A 12,930-nucleotide genomic window follows, 5' to 3' on the forward strand; every position below is an offset into this window, starting at 1 on the left:
CACAGAAAGGAAACAGCTATAGGGATAGCCCTTACTCCAATTTTGGGGGAAACCACATGAAGACTAAGCTGCATGTCTTCTACATATATGCTAGGTTCCTTCCTCCAGCCCATATGTGATCTTTGGTTAGTTGTTCACTCTCTGAGAGCCCCAATGGGTCCAGGTTAGTTGACTGTTGGTTTTCCTGTGGAGTTTCTATCCCCTTCCAGGCCTTCAATTCCTGCCCTCCCCCAATTCTTTCATAAGTGTCCCCAAGATCCATCTAATACTTGGGTGTTGGTCTCTGCTTCTGTTTTCTAAAGAAAAATACCACTCTATGAAACTCAGAGAACCTCTAGAAAGCAAAAGCATCATCCTTAATAAACAACATGCACAAAATTGTACATTTCTGGTCATCTAATTAACCAAAACTTATTATGAGAGTTTTATCCTTATTCTAGCCCAAAGTTTGCTTTTTGCTATTTTCTACTTTCTTCTCCAAGAACTTCTCTTTTCTTCAACCACTGACTCAAGCAAATCAGTGACTCTGTGGAAAGACTCTTAAGGAAATATTATCAGAATACTTTGTCATATTCCGAAATGACATACAATAAATCAGTACAAACCGTATCAGAAATGGTTTTATAATACAGTTCAAAATCCCTTCAAAAGTCTAAGTTCTAATTTTACTTACCACTTATTTTGATACATAGGGCTAAGCAGACTAACCAGATGGTGATTATGTAAAATTACACCCCCTCTGTTTACTAAAAAAGAGCCACTACTGTGGTCTTTGTCCAATTTTACTGCACTTTATTCAAATTAAAGAATGTCAACTAGTTCTCTTATGTATAAATTACAAGTTATAGTGGTGCTTATAGAGTTCCTTAAAGTATTTACAGGCTAACTGACCACCACCAGAAAATCAAATATGTACTCCAAAACTTAATATGATAATGAGGCATTTTCTTACTTAAGGAGTTTAATGAGTGTTTTAAAATTATAGTGCACATTCTAAGGTTTTTTTTCCTCACATAGCTCTTCTTTACTGTAGAAAGGGACTGGTTGATGTGTAAAAATGTGAACATATTCTTTTCACCTATGTCTGTTTTAGTCTAGTTGGAAATCTAAAAAAAAAGTAATATCCTTAGTTGAGATGATAATTTTTCATTATAAAGTAGCTATCTTTCTTGACACTTTAAAGAAAGTAAACACTGATAAACATTACTAACAGTTAATGAATGATTAATTGCATGCATTTTCCATGATAATTTGCTATAAGTGCTTTATCATGTTCAAAACACATGCAAATAATCCTATTCAGTGCCATTTATAAATACTTTGTCAGTGGTTGATGGAATATTATTCTGAACTTGTTTGAAACACTAAAAAAGTTAAATCAAGACTCTTAATGGCTTAATCTTAAGTCTATGCTCTCATTAATCAAGCTTTTAATGCTACATCAATTTAAACCAAAGTGCTATGTCTTATTCAGTGTTTTTCTGCAATGAAGATGGAACAAACCTAGAAAATTCTAACAGTGTAAAAATGATGACAAAAGGGCTAGGGTAGTAGAACTAAGTTAGGGATTAATTACTTGTCATCAAAACCTAGACTATTCTAATTTTAATTCTAATTATATTCAAATAAAGAATTTGTGATGCATGTTTTAGACCACCTTTCATACTAAATTACTAATACTAAATTTAATTTACAAGTGAATATCATAGCCTATATAGATGGCTGAGTTGTTAAACAAGAGTTTAGTTCCCCAAATCTCAAGTAAAATGTCAACTCACCTTCTAATCCATACTTGAAAAGCATATACAGAGGAATCCTGAGAGAACTGACTGAGACCAGACATATTAGTGTGCTCTGCTTTTGTGTTAGAAAGGTCCTGCTTCTATGATAAGGAAGGTGAAAAAAATAATCAAAGAACATTTATATCATTTTGTACACATTATCTGTATCTGCATGCATACACGTATGTGCATAAGCACCTGTTCATACACACACATACACACACATACAAAAATACACACATGAGCACCCATACACATGCAAACATGTGTATAAACAAACACACAAAAAGAAGTATAAAAAAAAGAAATGGCTTTTATTTTTGTCACTGAAATACTTAAAAGTTTTTGCACTATGGGGCATTTTCCCCTCTATGTATCTTCATAATTTAAATTTATCCTAAATTCTGTCATCCAAGATTTGTATAATATAATAAATATTTCCAGAGACTAAGAGTAGGAGAAAAACATTCACTATCCTCTCCAGAGAACAAGGGGATCTAGTTGTTTCTAAGAATAGGAGGACAATGTGATATGGAACAGATTGCTTAAAGGTTGATACTTCCTTAGTTGTTAATCAAAAAGTAAATATAAAGAATATTAGAAAATAATTGAATGTGTTCATATTTACCTGTATGCTTCAGATATATAGTGCACTCATGTGTAGCTACATATAGAGTCCAGAGTACAACATTGGACATCAGTTTCTTAACACGGTTCACCTTGATTTTTTGTGACAGAGATTTAGTGGCTTGCAGCTCACTAAATAGGCTAAGCTGTATAGGAAAGTAGTCCCAAAGATCTCTTGCACTGACTCCCAGCACTGAGATGTTTGTCATCATGCTTAGTTATTTTACATGAGTATTGACAAATTCAGATCCTTTACTAACTTGAGACATTTCAAGAGCCACAGAACACAATTTTAATGTAGACCATTTTCTGCTTCATAATATTCATCTACTTTTTAATTGAAAATATGATACTTGTTAGCAGTTTACAAATGGACAGCATGTTGAAGGCTCTTAAAGATAAGCAAAAACAAAAACATCAGCCTTACTTTTACAAAATTAAACTTGCCATCTGGTATCCCAATATCTTGTTTCATCTTCCAAGCTATGTGTCCTGGAAAACTCAACAATTTTTACAATATTTTTTGAGAATTTTATACATGAGTACTATATTTACATCATTCAACCCACCCTTCTTCCCCCACCAACTCCACCTGTACCTACTTACTCTCAAATTCTTGATGCCTTCCTTAATATTATTGTTACATATAAATGCCCAAAAATATATAATACACTTATCCTGCTGTGTCTGTTTAACTGACCAATTGCTACATATTCAATACATCTCTCACACCTAAGTCTCAGGAAATGTTGTAGAAAAGGGGGCAGAAAGATTGGAATGGCAAAAGGACCAAGGCATCTATTGTAAGACAGTATCTTCTATGTATGACAGAGAAGCTGTCATATATATAGTGTCATTCTGTATGGGTCTCATACCTAGTTAAACCACCACATTGACTTTTATTTGTCTTCTGTAAGTGGCAACTCTCATGAAATTTATCCATTTCTTTTAGATTTTTCAATTTATGACATGTAAGTTTTAAATACGACTTAATTAACCTTTGGATTTCGTCAGTAGCTTCTATATATGACAGAGAAGCTGCACCCATGAAATCTCAACAATATGCTCACCTAAGCAAGATCTGCACAAGTACAACACAAAACGACATCCCAAATATGTGAGAGGAAACTTCACAACGTCCCAGCAGTGGATGAAAAGATACAGGAAATCAATGTCTGCTGAGATAGGAAGATTCAGTTCTTTCCAGGAACAAAGACCCAGATAGGTTATCCAACCCTAAGCAGTCAACTAAAACCACAAATACATAAATGGATTCATCAGCTATTCTATTTTTGTCTTTTAGTGGGCACATTTTTTCTTCTCATAAATTACATTCCAAATGCAGTTTCATCTCCCTAAACTCCTCATAGTCCCCCACGCACCTCCCAGATCCATTTTACTCAAAATAGAGAGAAAGAAAGAAAGAAAGAAAGAAAGAAAGAAAGAAAGAAAGAAAGGAAGGAAGGAAGGAAGGAAGGAAGAAGGAAGGAAGGAAGGAAGGAAGGAAGGAAGGAAAGAAAGAAAGAAAGAAAGAAAGAAAGAAAGAAAGAAAGAAAGAAAGAAAGAAAGAAAGAAAGAAAGAACAAAAACAGGCCTCCCACAGATATCCACCAAACATGGCATAACAAGTTACAATAAGACTAGACACAATACTGCACATCAAGGCTGGATGAGGCAATCCAGTAGGAAGAAAATGGTCTCAAGCACAGGCAAAAGTGCCAGAGACCACTCCCCCTTCAAATCCCTGTTAGGAATCTCACAAGAACATTGAGCTAACAATCATGACATATATGCAGAGGATCTAGCTCAGACCCAAACAGCATCCATGTTTGTTGTTTCTGCCTCTATAAGCCCACCTAACAGTGACAAACTTCCTCCTGTAAGGTCACAACTACTCAACAAGGCCATACCTCCTAATTGTTCCATTCCCTATCCGTCTCATGCCTATTCAAAGCACCACATTTACCTTTATTTGGCTTCTGTTAAGTGGCAACTTTCATGAAATTTATCCATTTCCTTTAGATTTTCCAATTTATGGAGCGTAAGTTTTAAATACAACCTAATTAATTTGCCTGTTGTTATAGCCTCTTTTTTTGTAAATTTGGGAATTCCCTCTTTGTCTTTTAGTTAGTTTGGATACAAGTTTGTCTATTTATTCAAAGAACAATTATTCAAAGAATAATTAGTAGTTTCAATTATGTTTTACATCCTGTCTATTCTACTTTAATGATTTCTGCACTCAGTTTATTTCCTGCCATTTATGCCGCCGCTTCAGTAAGCTTGTTTCTTTTTGTTTTTAGATCTTTCCAGTACTCTGTTAAGTTGCAAATATGAGAACTCTCCAATTTCTTTTTTTTTTTTTTTAGGAGATTTTGAAAGTTTTATTTTCTTTTTTTTTTCTTTCTTTTTTTTTTAATTTCTTTTTTTTTTTTGGAACATGAAATGCTTTTTTTTTTATAGCATATTTTACAAGGAGAAGGGGTAAGAGGGTCCAGGTGGTGGAAAAGTACAAAATCTTCTTGGCCTGTGCCTTGAAACATGTCATGGTCTATATGGTACACTGCCTTGAATTATGATCTACCTGCAGTTCTTCAGAAGATATGGTACACTGCTTGAGTTATGGTCTCCCTGCTATTCTTAAGAAGACATGGTACACTGCTTTGAGTCTATCTGCAGTTGCTAAGCAGGATCTTGCAGTTGCCAAGCTTCAGAGGACATTGTGCAGGTGGGGAAAGGTAGGGGGTAAGGGTAAGGGCGAGGGTCCTGGCTTCTGGCATCTCCCCCTTCTCTGTTTAGTTAGAGAAGGCGTCTTATGTTCAATCCCAACTATGTGAGTTTTGAATTTGGATGTCTAATTATGGGGGGTCTTAGACAAGTTCACAACCCCAAAACACTGATGTGAGATGAGTCACATCGATGGTCGAAGGCTTTAGGCTGTCGACGATGGGCAACGTCAAGGGACTCTGATGTGGGTGAAAGGAGGGTGAAAGCCCTGTCTTAGGCCATGTAGGCTGCACCCACTCCCAGCACCACGCACTCCTTTTCGGCTGCAGTGGGTGGGCCCCTGGGAAGTGGACCTACAATAATCCCGTCATTGGACTAACTCACAGCCATCCTAGTCTCTTGTAAATGTTCAAGTTACCAACCATTTGTCAGTTTGGGGTGTAATATTGTCATAAAGGAAGGCTCCCCAATGTTAGCGGCCATATCAAGGGTGGCCTTGGTTTAGGAAAAAGCCAATTTTTGTTGTGGTGATCAAGAGGCCAAGCTCTCTAGCGAGAGAAATGAGGGCAAAGCCAGGCATACCAGGAACCCTTCTGGAGGGCGTGGAAGTCTAGGGGTCGACCGTAGGGGGAGGCAGGGGAGCTGACAGCTGTGTCAGTCTCCTGTGGAGTCACTTCTGGATCCTCTGCAATTTTCAGCTGATGGTAATGAACTTCAACTGCCTTCTTGATGGCAGCATCAACCTGGTTCCGTGGACGACAGGTCACGGGCGATGATCTCTGTCTTGCTCAATCTTGATGTCGTGCGCACATCCTCTCAATGAGGGTCCATCCGGATGGGTCTGTGCCTCGAGCCCCACGTCTGGGTGCCACTTGACCCGACCGGCGGGTCCTGGTTATTCGTGGGGGAGAGGAGGACTGCAACCTGCTATTCTTCAGATGATATGGTACACTGCTTTGAGTCTATCTGCAGTTGCCAAGCAGGATCTTGCAGTTGTCAAGCTTCAGGGGACCTTGTGCAGGTGGGAAAAGGTAGGGGGTGAGGGTAAGGGCGAGGATCCTGGCTTCTGGTCCATCTGGATTAGAACTTCTAATAGCAGGCATCACGGGTGATTCAATTTTACCTGGAAAGAAAAAAGAAGGGGATTCTCAGGGAGATTTCTCTTCCCTGGATGTAAATTGTTATTCATCGTATTTATGATTGGGCCTGGCTTTGTGAGGGTATCTATTTTTTTCATTAATATTTGTGGTAGCCGGTTAGCTGTGCCTTCTGTGGTATTGGGCAGGCATATCAGTCCTCGGCTCCATAAGGGAACTGGGACTGGGGCATTCCCTTTATGGGTATGAGGGTCCTTCCCCATATCTGTGGCAAAGTTTTGTTGGTCTTGGTGGTGCCCGAGGTCACCAACATGGTCAGCAAGAGATTTGCCATGAGCTTTCAGCTTTAGAGAGAGAAAAGTGAACAAGGCATGATGGAGAGTATTTCAGGGGGACTCCTTCTGAGGGGGTACCGTTCCCCCTCTTTTGTTTTTAAAGCCAATTTTTCAGAGTTCTTGTAAAATCAGGGCAGAAGCGCCAACAGTTGCTCCTTCCACACTCAGAGAGTCATGAAGGCCTTATTTAAGGATATATAAATCTATATTAATAATCTTTTGTCAAAGGACTTTTATAGCTCCACTGACAATTAATCAGACTATATGATATATCGATTAGAAATAGCTTTTTCTACTTTTTGTGAGATTACCTCTCTTTTGTCAATTAACTGTTGAGGAAGTTAGGGTTTACCTCTCTCTTGAGAATATTGAACAGAGATTTAAATTCTTTTGTGGAGAGCTTAAAATAGTATCTTAGCCAATTTGCATCTCCTAGAAACTTTTGAAATTAATTTAAAATAAATAGACTTCCTTTTTTTTAAATCCTTTATCTGTGTGGGGTTTTTATTGGGTATTATACGTATTTACCTTTCAATGTTGTCTCCTTTCTCATTCTCCCCCCAAATCCCTTATCCCCTACCCCTTCCTCCTAATTTTTGTGATGGTGTGCTCCAAACATCCTCCCAGTCCCATCTCCCTGCTCTCGAATTCCAACACAGTAGGGGATCCAAACTTTTGGGGACCTTGGCTCTCCACTTTCACTGGAGTCTAACAAGGTCACCCTCAATTCCCTATACAGGTGCGTGAGTCCCTCCCTTTGTGCTCTCTGGTTGGTGGTTTAGACTTTGGGAGTTCTGGTTGAAACTTTTGATGCTCCTTCTAAAAAGGACCAACGCATTCATACTTTGGTCTTCCTTCTTCTATGTGAGTTTTATGTGGTCTATATGAAGATTCTTAGAAATTGTGAGCTTTTGGGCTAATATCCACTTATCAGTGAGTGCATACCATGTATGTTCCTTTGAGATTGGGTCATCTCACTCAAGATGATATTTTCCAGCTCCATCCATTTGCCTAGGAATTTTGTGAACTGATTGTTTTTAATAGCTGAGTAGTACTCCATTGTATAAATGTACCACATTTTCTGCATCCATTCTTCTGTTGAAGGGCATCTGGGTTCTTTCCAACTTCTGGCTATTATAAATAAGGCTGCTATGAACATGGTGGAGCATGTGTCCCTGTTGTATGTTGAAACTTCTTTTGGGTATATGCCCAGGAGTGGTATAGCTGGGTCCCTAGATAACGCTATGTTCAATTTTCTGAGATACCGCCAGACTGCCTTCCATAGTGGTTGTACCAGTTTACAATCCCACCAACAGTGGAGGAGTGTTCCTCTTTCTCCACATCCTCGCCAACATGTACTGTCACCTGTGTTTTTGATCTTAGCCATTCTGACTGGTGTGAGGTGGAATCTCAGTGTTGTTTTCATTTGCATTTCCCTGATGACTAGGGATGCTGAACACTTCTTTAGGTGCTTCTCAACCATTCGAGCTTCCTCAGTTGAGAATTCTTTGTTCAGGTCTGTGCTCCATTTTTTAATAGGGTTCTTTGATTGTCTAGAGTCTATTTTCTTCAGTTCTTTGTATACCTTGGATATTAGCCCTTTATCAGATGTAGGGTTGGTGAATATCTTTTCCCAATCTGTTGGTTGCCGCTCTGTCCTATTGACTGTGTCCTTTGCTTTACAGAAGCTTTGCAGCTTTATGAGGTCCCATTTGTCAATTTTTGGTCTTAGAGCACAGGCCATTGGCGTTCTGTTCAGGAACTTTTTCCCTGTGCCTATGTATTCCAGGCTTTTTCCCAGTTTCTCTTCTATTAGTTTCAGTGTGGCTGGTTTTAGGTGGAGGTCCTTAATCCACTTGGAATTGAGCTTTGTACAAGGAGATAAGTATGGATCAATTTTCATTTTTCTACATGCTGACCACCAGTTGGACCAGCACCATTTGTTGAAAATGCTATCTTTTTTCCATTCGATGGTTTTAGCCCCTTTGTCAAAGATTAAGTTACCATAGGTATGGGGGTTCATTTCTGGGTCTTCTATTCTATTCCACTGATCCTCCTGCCTGTCTCTGTTCCAATACCATGCAGTTTTTATCACTATTGCTTTGTAGTACAGCTTGAAGTCGGGGATGGTGATTCCTCCAGAAGTTCTTTTATTGCTGAGAGTAGTTTTTGCAATCCTGGGTTTTTTGTTATTCCAAATAAATTTTAAGATTGCTCTTTCTATCTCTGAGAAGAATTGAGTGGGAATTTTGATGGGGATTGCATTAAATCTGTAGATGGCTTTTGGCAAAATAGCCATTTTTACTATATTAATCCTTCCAATCCATGAGCATGGGAGATCTTTCCATCTTCTGAGATCGGCTTCGATTTCTTTCTTCAGGGGAATGAAGTTCTTGTCATACAGGTCTTTTACTTGCTTGGTTAGGTTCACACCAAGGTATTTTATATTATCTGTAACTATTTTGAAGGGTGTCATTTCCATAATTTCTTTCTCAGCCAGTTTATCTTTTGAGTAGAGGAAGGCTACTGATTTGCTTGAGTTAATTTTATATCCAGCCACTTTGCTAAAGTTGTTTATCAGGTTTAGGAGTTCTCTGGTGGAAGTTTTGGGGTAACTTAAGTATACTATCATATCATCTGCAAATAGTGAGATTTTGACTTCTTCCTTTCCAATTTGTATCCCTTTGACCTCCTTGTGTTGCCTAATTGCTCTGGCTAGGACTTCCAATACTATATTAAATAAGTAGGGGGAGAGTGGGCAGCCTTGCCTAGTCCCTGATTTTAGTGGGATTGCTTCAAGTTTCTCTCCATTTAGTTTAATGCTGGCTACTGGTTTGCTGTAAATTGCTTTTACTATGTTTAGGTATGGACCTTGAATTCCTGACCTTTCCAAGACTTTTATCATGAAGGGGTGGTGAATTTTGTCAAATGCTTTCTCAGCATCTAGTGAGATGATCATGTGGTTTTTTTCTTTGAGTTTGTTTATATAATGGATTACATTGATGGATTTCCGAATATTGAACCAACCCTGCATTCCTGGGATGAAGCCAACTTGATCGTGATGGATAATTGTTTTGATGTGTTCTTGAATTCGGTTCGCTAGAATTTTATTGAGTAATTTTGCATCAATGTTCATAAGGGAGATTGGCCTGAAGTTCTCTTTCTTTGTTGGGTCTTTGTGTGGCTTAGGCATGAGTGTAATTGTGGCTTCAAAGAATGAGTTGGGTAGTGTACCTTCTGTTTCTATTTTGTGGAATAGTTTGAAAAGAATTGGGATTAGGTCTTCCTTGATGGTCTGATAGAATTCTGCACTAAAACCGTCTGGTCCCGGGCTTTTCTTTGTAGGGAGACTTTTAATGACTGCTTCTATTTCTTTTGGGGTTATGGGACTGTTTAGATGGTTTATCTGGTCCTGATTTAACATTGGCAACTGGTATTTGTCTAGGAAATTGTCCATTTCATCCAAATTTTCCAATTTTGTTGAATATAGGCTTTTGTAGTAGGATCTGATGATTTTTTTAATTTCCTCAGTTTCTGTTGTTATGTCCCCCTTTTGAGTTCTGATTTTATTAATTTGGATACTGTCTCTCTGCCCCCTGATTAGTCTAGCTAAGGGTTTATCTATCTTGTTGATTTTCTCAAAGAACCAGCTCCTGGTTTTATTGATTCTTTGGATAGTTCTTTTTGTTTCAATTTGGTTGATTTCAGCCCTGAGTTTAATTATTTCCTGCCTTCTACTCCTCTTGGGTGTATTAGCTTCTTTTTGTTCTAGGTCTTTCAGGTGCTCTGTCAAGCTGTTAGTGTATGCTCCCTCCAGTTTCTTTTTGTAGGCACTTAGAGCTATGAATTTTCCTCTTAGCAGTGCTTTCATTGTATCCCATAAATTTTGGTATGATGTGTCATCATTTTCATTAAATTCTAAAAAGTTTTTAATTTCTTTCTTTATTTCTTCCCTTACCTGATTATCAAGGTGTAGGGTGTTGTTCAGTTTCCATGTAAATGTGGGCTTTCCATTCTCTTTGTCATTTTTGAAGACCAGCCTTAGACCATGGTGATCTGATAGGATGCAGGGAATTATTTCAATTTTCTTATATCTGTTGAGGCCTGTCTTGTGCCCAATTATATGGTCTATTTTGGAGAAGGTACCATGAGGTGCTGAGAAAAAGGTATATTCTTTTGCTTTAGGGTGAAATGTTCTATAGATATCTGTTAAGTCCATTTGGTTCATAACTTCTGTTAGTTTTACTGTATCTCTATTTAGTTTCTGTTTCCATGATTTATCCATTGCTGAGAGTGGGGTGTTGAAGTCTCCCACTATTATTATGTGAGGTGCAATGTGTGTTTTGAGCTTTAGTAAGGTTTCTTTTATGAAATTCGATGCTCTTGTATTTGGCGCATAGATATTCAGAATTGAGAGTTCATGTTGGTTGACTTTTCCTTTGACAAGTATGAAATGCCCTTCCTTATCCTTTTTGATAGTTTTAAGTTGAAAGTTGATTTTATTCGATATTAGAATGGCTACTCCCACTTGTTTCTTAGTGCCATTTGCTTGAAAAATTGTTTTCCAACCTTTTACTCTAAGGTAGTGTCTGTCTTTGTCACTGAGGTGGGTTTCCTGTAAGCAGCAAAAAGCTGGGTCCTGTTTGCGTATCCAGTCCGTTAGCCTATGCCTTTTTATTGGGGAATTGAGTCCATTGATGTTAAGAGATATTAAGGAGAGGGTGTTCTTGCTTCCTGTCATTTTTGCTAATAGTGGAGACATCGTTTGTGTTGTTATCTTCTTTTGGGTTTGATGGAAAAGGATTATTTTCTTGCTCTTTCTGGGGTATGATTGCCCTCCTTGTATTGGAGCTTTCCTGCTATTATCCTTTGTAAAGCTGGATTTGTGGGAAGATACTGTGTAAATTCAGTTTTGTCATGGAATATCTTAGTTTCTCCGTCTATGGTAATTGAGAGTTTTGCTGGGTAAAGTAGCTTGGGCTGGCATTTATGTTCTCTTAGGGTTTGTATGATATTTGTCCAGGATCTTCTGGCTTTTATAGTATCTGGTGAGAAGTCAGGTGTAATTCTGATAGGTTTGCCTTTATATGTTATTTGGCCTTTTTCCCTTACTGCTTTTAAAATTCTGTATTTGTTTTGTACATTTTGAGTCTTGATTATTATGTGACGGGAGGTATTTCTTTTTTGATCTAGTCTGTTTGGCGTTCTGTAGGCTTCTTGTGTGATTATGGGCATCTCATTCCTTAGGTTAGGGAAGTTTTCCTCAATAATTTTGTTGAAGATATTTACTGGCCCTTTAAGTTGGGAATCTTCACTCTCATCTATACCTATTATCCTTAGGTTTGGTCTTCTCATTGCGTCCTGGATTTCCTGGATATTTTGAGATAGCAACTTTTTGCATTTTGCATTTTCTTTGATAGTTGTGTCAATATTTTCTAAGGTATCTTCTGCACCTGAGATTCTTTCTTCTATCTCTTGTATTCTGTTGGTGATGCTTGTGTCTATGACTCCTGATTTCTTTTTTAGGTTTTCTATCTCCAGGATAGTCTCCCTTTGTGATTTCTTTATTGTTTCCACTTCCATTTTTATGTCCTGGATGGTTTTGTTCAATTCCTTCATCTGTTTGTTTGTGTTTTCTTGTAATTCTTTAAAGGATTTTTGTGTTTCTTTAAGGACTTCATCCTGTTTTCCCGTGTTCTCCTCAAGTTTTTTGATAGTGTTATTTACTTCCTTCTTGTAGTCTTCTAGCATCATCATTAGAAATGATTTTAGATCTGGTTCTTGTTTTCCTGGTGATATGGGGAGTTCAGGACTTTCTAATGTGGGAGAACTAGGTTCTGATAATGGCAAGTACCTTGGGTTGCTGGTGCTTGTGTTCTTGTGCTTGCCTTTCGCCATCTGGATCCCCTTTGTGCTATCAGTGCTGTCTCTGACTGGGGCCTGTCTTTCCTATTATCTAGGTTGTGTCAGAACTGTTTGGGATGGGTTTTGCTGCTTGAGTTAGAGATGAGGCCCAAGATGTGCTCGGTGCTCAGGTGGAAACCGGAAGGGGCCGGGGCTCCGGGTCAGGAGCGGATTCCTGGATCCCAATGAGTCCCAGTGGGTCCCAGTGGGTCCCAGTTGCTCCCTGATTGGGGGCGAGCACTGCCACCTCCTAGCCTAAGAAACTGCTTGAGCTAGCTTGAGCCATGGAGAGCCCCGCTCCCTCTAGGTTCTGTGAGATTGGGTGCAGAGCTGACTCTTGGGATCTGCTCCGGCACAGACCGGAAGGAACCCACGCTCCGGGCCCTGGAGTGAACTCCTGGGTCCCAGTGGGTCCTAGCCACTCCCTGTTCGGGGGCAAGCACTGCCACCTCCTAGCCCAAG

This window comes from Grammomys surdaster, unplaced genomic scaffold (genome assembly GCF_004785775.1).
Source record: "Grammomys surdaster isolate TR1022 unplaced genomic scaffold, NIH_TR_1.0 230, whole genome shotgun sequence".
Taxonomy (NCBI): Eukaryota; Metazoa; Chordata; class Mammalia; order Rodentia; family Muridae; genus Grammomys; species Grammomys surdaster.